Source organism: Rosa rugosa, chromosome 3, assembly GCF_958449725.1.
Source record: "Rosa rugosa chromosome 3, drRosRugo1.1, whole genome shotgun sequence".
Taxonomy (NCBI): domain Eukaryota; kingdom Viridiplantae; phylum Streptophyta; class Magnoliopsida; order Rosales; family Rosaceae; genus Rosa; species Rosa rugosa.
The window spans coordinates 58,960,499-58,969,144 of NC_084822.1; positions in this window are offsets into that span (position 1 = coordinate 58,960,499).

Genomic DNA, 8,646 nt, shown 5'->3' on the forward strand with positions numbered 1-8,646 from the left:
ATTATTTACAAAAATAATAAAAAGTCACAAAAACGTGACTGCAGCTCCTACTGAACCGCAGTCGAAAAACAAACTAAAAACCTAACTAAAACAACCCAGAAAAATACGAAAATTTACAGAAGTATACTAGACACGTAAAGTGTCTAGCACACAAAATTTGGGAATTTTTGGAGTTGATTTGCTATGGAAATAAAATACAGAAAAACAGAGAACAGAAAGAAAAACGAAACTGAAGCAGATTTGAAGTTGGTTGATATCAAGATAATGAAACTAGCTAGGAAGGAAGTATCCACCCCTAACAATCACACACAACACACTTTGTCCAATTTATCACCAATTAACTTAGTTGAAGATACTCAGATTGGCTCGGTACGCTTGAACACAACCTATTACTCTTTCTTACCTTGTACGCTAGGCAGGAAGTGCTCTACACCTAGACTATTCCCAAGCAATGCAACCTAAAGGTACGTTTATTAGATTAAACATGCAGAGATCATTAAGTTTGAAAAGAGTTTGAGCAATCACTAGGCATCGCAAATAACTTAGAGCCTTGCTAAACCTAGGATTTTGTTTACTTGCTAGTGAAAACTACCAATTACTTCTCTAGATAATTTGAGGAATCCAACTATTGATCCAGGCATCAAACCATCAAAGTATTAGAACCCTAGCATGCATACTAAGTAGTCCTCCAAAGCATACAAACATAGAATTCATCAATGAGAAATTGGTAAACAAAACCTCAACTTTATTAATTGAAAACAAACCGAAAATCAAAGCATGTTATGGATCATGTCTAGGGGCTTCAACAGCTCCCTAGCTACTGGAAATTTAGTTACACATAATTGGAATCAAAAACACAAAGGAGTTCATGAGAAAGGAAGACAACAAAAATCAGAAATTGGGAAAAATACGATCAATGATCGATCTTTGAGAAACAGTGATCGATCGTCTCTGGTGTGATTTTGCAGTCTTGCTTCTTCTTCTTCTTCTTCTTCTTTGGTGTGTCTCTGGTTCTTTTTTATGTGATATGCTGTGTATGTGGTTGGTCACTCCCTATTTATAAAACATGGAAGGAGGCCCCTTTATGTAGGAGTTGCAAGTTTCAAGGGCACTCTTGCAATTAGGCCAAGCTTGTTTACTTGTTCTATTTGATTTTCTCTTCTTAGGCTGAATTCTTTGACTTGTAGATCCTTTACAGCTGATATAAAACATGCTAACAGCTCATATAAAACGTGTATAACTCAGCAAAGGATCCCCAAGAAGCCTCAAAACAATCTGCCAAGAGATAAGGAAGGTGACTTCCTTATCTGCCTCACTTAGGATTGCTTTTTTAGCCCTTCTTTTAACTCGGTTTCATTTCAGCTTTGAATGTGATTTTTAACAAGATAACAGCCTTGATGTTGATCTTTAAGAGTGTATAAAGATCTTCTAAAAATCCCCTCAACTTGCTGCCCAAAAGCAGCCTTGAAAAGCCTTCAAGATAAGGTCTGTCAGAAATTTCCAGATTTTCCTTATCTTCTGGTCAATTTTATGGGCTTGTACACCGACCTTGTAGCTATCTTTCTGAACGTTTCTTAGGCCTATAATGCCCTATGATATCATTTATTAACGTCCAAACAATATCCTTCCAAAAGACTTTCCAAGAAAGTCTCCAAAAGACAGCTCCAATATGCTTCATAGATAAGACTGAAGGTGGAAAGCTGATCAGGATGCCTACTTTGTGCAACGTTTCTGACTTGATCCTTGACTATTATGATCACTTGATTTGGCTTTATTGTAGTGAAATATCTGGTTTTCACATGTAGTCAAGAATTGCTGCCATGGTGCACTCAAAATATCTTCAAAATGGGGTCCAAATATAGAAGAAAATAAGGCAGATTCCAGTTTTCATATTTTGCTTCTCAGCAACTGTTTTGCACGAAGTTTTCCACAAGCTTCCCTTCTTGTTTCTGACCACATAAATGGTTGTCCTTCATCTTTTGCATCACTATTATATATCTGAGGCTTAACTTGCCACAATTGAGCTCCTATTTTTCCATGGTTGATCCACAAACCTCCTAAGAAAATAACAAAGTTAGTTTGATCTTTTTAACGAAATAACTAAGCAAAAGTGTAAAGGATTAAACTATAAATTCGTCGCATTTTATGCTCCTATCACGGAACTTATGCAAATTTTTGTGGTGGTAACAGGGACCAATTCATCTATATATATATGGGATCACTAGACCTCAGAAGCCTTCCATCAAGGCAGTTATTGAGGAACTAGGTCTCCTAGTTAGATTCTTAATGTAACACTTCCTTGTAGTCTTGCAGACTAAGAATTGGATTACTAACCTTAATGAATTGATACACTGTTTCATTAAGCTACTAGTATTGATTTGGAGTTTGTGTCCATGTTAAACTGGATTTGACATTAAGCTAATCATCAATTTACTTTATGTTAATGTGTGACAAGTCCATATTTGATTCTAACAATTATGTGAAGACATACTCTAGATTTCTCATACAAATCAAGCAACAAATTAATTCCACAACATGATTGTTTGAGAAAAAAAAAAAAAAAAGTCTAGATTGTGTCATGTAGAAAGTTTTGATGTACATGACACATGTTCTAGCTATGCTTGTATAACTCTTGTGAGGTTGCGCTAATGTAAGAAGTTTAATTGAAACTTAAAAACAGAGAAAAAAAGGAGCGGAGATCTGAATCGGTTGACCTATAGTGGTGATCGACCGGTGAAATGACCGAAATTTTCTATATCAATAGTGTTTTACGGTTGCTTTTGTAAAATTTTAAGTAATTCAAATTTCTTAATTTAAATTCTTAGAGCAACTCCAACAGCTTCCCTATAATTTATGTATTATAGGGAAACAAAAGTTAAAGTTTTAACCTTTTTTTCTTCTCCAACTCCAACAGATTCCCTATTTTACAACAATCTCTAAAATCTCCATATTCTTCCTTAAAATTTTAGAGATTGCTGTAAATATAGGGAATTTGGTTTTCTCTTTCCTCACTTTCCCTAAAATAGGGATAGTTATAGGGAATCTGTTGGAGCAAAAGAGACTAATTTTTACCTAAAGTAGAGAAAAATCAAAATATGAGGAAGCTGTTGGAGTTGCTCTTATAGAGCTGGCTATACCATATCCTCGCGCTAGTAAAATGTCAGAATTAATTATTTTTTTCCTATTGAGTCATTCTAGGATAGAAATTGGTAGAAGATGATAGGATGCCCAAAGATGAAGGGTCAACTCAACGTCATTAAAGTAAACATAATCGTGGTTATGTGTTGAGTCTTTGACCATGGAAAACTTGTTGCCGAGAAATCAAATATTGAAAGGGACCAAAAACTAAACATGATGGGCCAAAGTCTATATATAGAACCTTCTTCATCAAAAGAATTCAAATTTAGACCAATGAGGAAATTACCATTTCATCTTATATAATTTCAGATTGATGGGCTAGGCTAGATCATATATTTTTGGATTACAGACTTCTAAATGGGCCTTCATCTAGGTTGTTCCTGGGCCCTAATTATTGAGCTCATATTCATTAAGGGTTTTCGTCCCCAATCATTGATCTCAGAAATAAGATTTTGTAAGATTTTTGGTCCCAATCGAGCAGCGAGGTAAGAAATTGAAAAAGAAAAAAATTGACAGCCACTAAGAAAATAACAGAGGCTAAGAATGTCATATATGTTAATAAATATTGGGAATTCAAACAAGCTAGGGTTAATAAATAAGGAGGAAGAGAAATCGGGGTCATTGAGAGGTCTCTCTCTTGCAATATATGCAATTAAGCTGATGATCGATATATATCTATCGCTCGTGTATCGTATCGTATGTGCTGTATCTATATGTGTCAGCAGGCTCATGATCGAGCTCGATCATTAAGCTTTGGCTTCTGCTTCTGATGCTGCTGCAAAAGCAACATGCCACTGAGATATATATCAACCAGGACGTGGGACCATGCAAAACGAAGAGAGAAGAAGAACCAGAAGCAGAAGGAGATCTCTCTCGGGCTCTTGGCCTTTCTCTTGCTCACATCGTTATCAGGGTCGTCTAGGAGGAGCAGCTCATATAAGTTCAAGAAACTGACACAGTATATATGGCAATATTGGCAGCTAGTTGGTAGTGAGAATTTTGAACTGTAGCTGAGCTAGCTAGTTAGGCTGGTTTGTCTTGTGCGCTTATATTTAGAGCATATATAGTAAATATACAAGCTCTGCAGTACATATAGATATATACATACAGATTGATACAGTGAGTGAGGGACTACTTCCACTGTACGTAGTAGTAGTAGGGGAAATGGGATCAAGTTTTGATAATTGGGCATGGCATGCATGCAGAAGAAGCAGCTAGCAGTGGTGGTGGGTGTGATATCATAATCGATTGAGTACATGTTTGCATGCCATGTCATGCCAACCTATGCTTCCATAGATACGTCCGGCCCTGATCTTCAAACTCTGAGTCAGTCGTTTTATGAACCACCAACTATTCCCCATCCTACTCGGCGCGTGCTAGGCCATATATATATATATAATACTGATGATTCATGAATTGTTCATTGAAACAATACCTCAGAATTGGACAAATTATTCATTGACACGGCTTGGCGCATTCTTCTTTAATTTTATCAAAAGAAGGTTTTGGTCTTTTATCGGATTTTGAAGTAGCTTGTTTATTTACTTTTTATTTATTTCCTACTCGTTTACCAAAACTTCGAGAGACCCGTAACCCTGGGGCGCGTCTCTCGCACTTATAGTTACTTAGTGATTTGTTTTCCAAATTGGGCTCCGATTGTAAGCCCAAATCTTTTAGCCCATTTTAAATTCCGCTTTTGAAAATACGTTGTTCAGTTGCTAGAATGATTTGTCCAGAAAGTGTTTTGTAAACCAACAATCTAAACCCAAAAAGCATTGAATGAAAAAATTACAAATAAAAAAAAGGGTGGATTTCAAATTCCAGATTGAAATATTTGTTCTAACAAAATAAGTGATGATGATAAAAGGTTGGAATCACAAAAAAATATTTGGCAGATATTAAAAAGAAAAAATTGTTCAAGTAAATTCATAATATGTGTCTGACCCAAACTCTATGTTACTTGACCTATAGGGTTTTGAATTAGAGATATTCTCGGAGATATTCATAGATATTCGATTAATTGTACATTATCTTTTCTTATACAACTTTGATTCTATGTCTTGTAATTCTCTATATAAAGAGACTCCTATTATCAATGAAAGTACGACTCAATTCTCCCAATTCAGTTTTCCTTAAACACGTTATCAGCACGAAGCTCTAACCCTGAAACAAATAGTCAAACCCTGATTTAAGAAGCTAAAACCCTAAATTCGAATACAAAACCTTGAAGCCTTTTCTGCCTTCACCTCACACCTTGAAGCCCTCCACACCAGAAGTCCAGAACACGCGGCAGAACAACCAGAATCGGCCAGAAACCTACCGAACCGGCCACCGGAAGCTCCAAACCACCCGCAGCAAATACTCAACCGGTTCACCACCTTCCGGACCTCCAATTGCTACCAAATTTTTCCAGCGGTAGAGTCTGGATCTCAGGATCCGAGAACCGAAATTTTTTTTCCCGGAACCGACCTTAAAGATTCCGAACCGGCCACTAAAGCCAGCTGCACCGTAAATCAAGAAAAAAAAAATTGAAAGGAAAAGAAGGCAGCCCAGAGGCCCACTGAAGCAGGCCCACCTCGGCAACCATGTCAGCTCCGGTGCCACGTCATCCCGCCACGTTAGCCAGCCACGTCAGCTCCGGCGAAAGGTCACCTCCAGCCACTTTTCCGGCTACTTTTCCCGGCCAAATTTTCCGGCGACCTATTTCAAGGTATTTTTTACTAAAAGTTCTCGTTTTTTCAGTTTTTATTCAATTTCTCTTCTTTTTCTCGATGACTTACAAACTTCCTTCTTCTACCCCCCTTTCTTCACCATAGGGGAGGCTTAATTAAGCCGAACTGTAGGGGTTCGTGCTCACTCCAAGCTTGGAGCTTGTAGAGTTCTCCAAACTTAGAGTTTGTTGAGAAGTTATGATCGACTACAAACACATCATTGTTTCGATCTAATCCAATTTCTCTTGGAATCGGATTTCTTGGAAGTAACTACGCTCAGAAATCCCTAATTTCATGGAAGCGACTACGCTAAGAAATTCTATTGTTTTCGTGGTAGCCTTTTTTTCGCTCCGAAACTAACCCTAATTTCTTGTTCTATTTCAGGATGAGTAACCTGAATAAACTAGACTTCGTTCCATTGGGAACAACTGACTCTGTATATCACAAGTGGGTTCGTGATGTCCCCCAGCATCTCAAGGCCGATGGAATCTTGTATATGATTCTCGAGCATAGCCAGGACGTGCTAACTGTTGAGCAAGCTCAAGCTTTGGAAGAAAATAGAGCAGCCTTAGAGGCAAATAAGGCGAAAGCCATCATCCTAATGACTCATCATATAGATGATTCGCTCCAGTACGAGTATATGAATGAAGAAGACCCCAGAAGGTTGTGGGTCTCACTGGATGAAAGATTTGGCAACGTCTGTGACTCCCTACTTCCTGACCTAGAAGTGAGATGGCATAGCCTCCACTTCTGTGATTTCAAGACAGTTCTTGACTACAACTCGGAAGCACTTCGCATTAAATCACTGATGGAATTCTGTGGAAAAGATATCACAGATGCGATGTTGATTGAGAGGACTCTCTCTACCTTCCTCGTCTCTACTTTGATGGTTGCAAAGAACTATCATATCGATGTTACTGCAGGATGGATCACAAGGTTTCATGAGATCATTGGAGCTATGAATGTCGCTGAAAAGCATGACAACATCCTTGTGAAGAACTATAATTGGAGACTAGTGGGAACAGAGCATATTCCAGAGTCCAATTATAGTTGCGCCCCTAAGGGAGGGCGCCAAGAGTGAAACCCTAAATCTAGGGACAATTCTGGACGTTCTTGTCCATATTCTCGCTCTAATGAGGAAGGTAACTGCCAAAATAGGCGGACACAGAACCGAAGAGGTCAACGTGGAAAGAGAGAGAGAGGCAACACATCTGGCCATGTTGGTGGTGCCACCAACACTAAGAGTCATCCTAATGATGCTTTCAAAGCGCCTCAATCAATGGAGTCTGAGCACAAAGATGTATGTTCCCGATATGGAGCGTCCGGTCATTGGGCACACATTTGTAGAGCTCGTGGAAATATCGTCACCGCCTATAAAGCATATTGTGAAGCAAGAGAAGCTCACTATGTGAAACAAAAAGATCAAGTAGATGATCTAGAGTGAAGGGTTGAAGACTTCAAATCTGGCTGGGATAAATAGATAGCCAATTCTGTTTAAGTCTTTATTTTTCCAAGAGATGTAATAGGCAATTGCCATATACTTTGTAGTAAATGTCATTGGTTTAGTTTTTCTTTACATAGGCTCATCCAAAATGAGTATGATGTCTAGAAAGGTTTTGAGATAAGTGGTACTTAAGCGAGCTTTGCTCCACCGACATCTCTCTACTCACCTGGTCATACTTATTTTGGAGTTACCGAAAGAAGTCAAACGACTACTATTGTATTAATCCAAGGACATGGAATAACCCAAGTTCCCCTTTGATAGAAGCATAATGTGCGATATTTATATTAATATTTCCTTGCATTTTGTCATGCTATTTCTCTTAATAGAAAGTATTAATGTTTGTTTTATTGTTTTAGGATTCTTGTGGAGTATAGGAGAAAAGACGCATGAAAGGCGAAATCAGGAAATCTGTCTGTGCAGATCAGTCAACTTCGACAGAGCACTGAGAGCAGCTCAGAAAGAACTAGATAATGATCTTTATATTGTTGGAAAACCTCAGATGTCTAGTTTCCACAGATTTTTACGGTTTATCGATATCATTTTTCTAGAAGAAGTTATGGCTGATTTAGTACAGGGAGGTCAAGCTGCGCGTCAATCTGATTTTTGACGGAAATTTATATTTGCATGAAGATTCTAGAGTTTATGACGTCCAAAGGCTTCCCCAATCCTACTTGGATACGAATTAGAGATGATGACTCAATCTTGATGACATGGAATTATTTTATTGGCTTGAAAGTAATTAAATTGTGCACCAATCGAAGGAAACCTCAAGCAAATTACAAGCAAAGTTGAAGAAGGAAACTAGGGTTGTGTGTCTCCTATAGGGCTGGGATTGGGCCCGGCCCGTGTAAAATTTATAGGGCCGGGCCTAAATAACATTTTTTTAGTTTAGGGACCGAGTTGGGCCCGGACCGATTTTTACGGACCGGGTTTTCGGGCCCAACAAGCTGATTAAGGGAGGAAAAAAAAACACATACAAACTGTCAAAACTTCACATTTTCACAATATCAGTACCAAATAAATCCACCTGCTAAACAAGTTTCAAATTCCAACATAACAACACCAAATATCCACTGATGAACATGTCAATCTATTCAAGCAAATGATTCAATGATTCATCACAATTCAAGGCAAACCAAATGAATAAATCCACCTGCTGAACAAGTTTCAAATTCCAACATAACAACTCAACAAATCCCAGTAAGTTTCAAATCTTCCAAGTTCCAAATAAACAACCAAACAAGTTCATAATTCGGAAAAAAAAAAAACAAAGTAAACAAGTTCATAAATAAA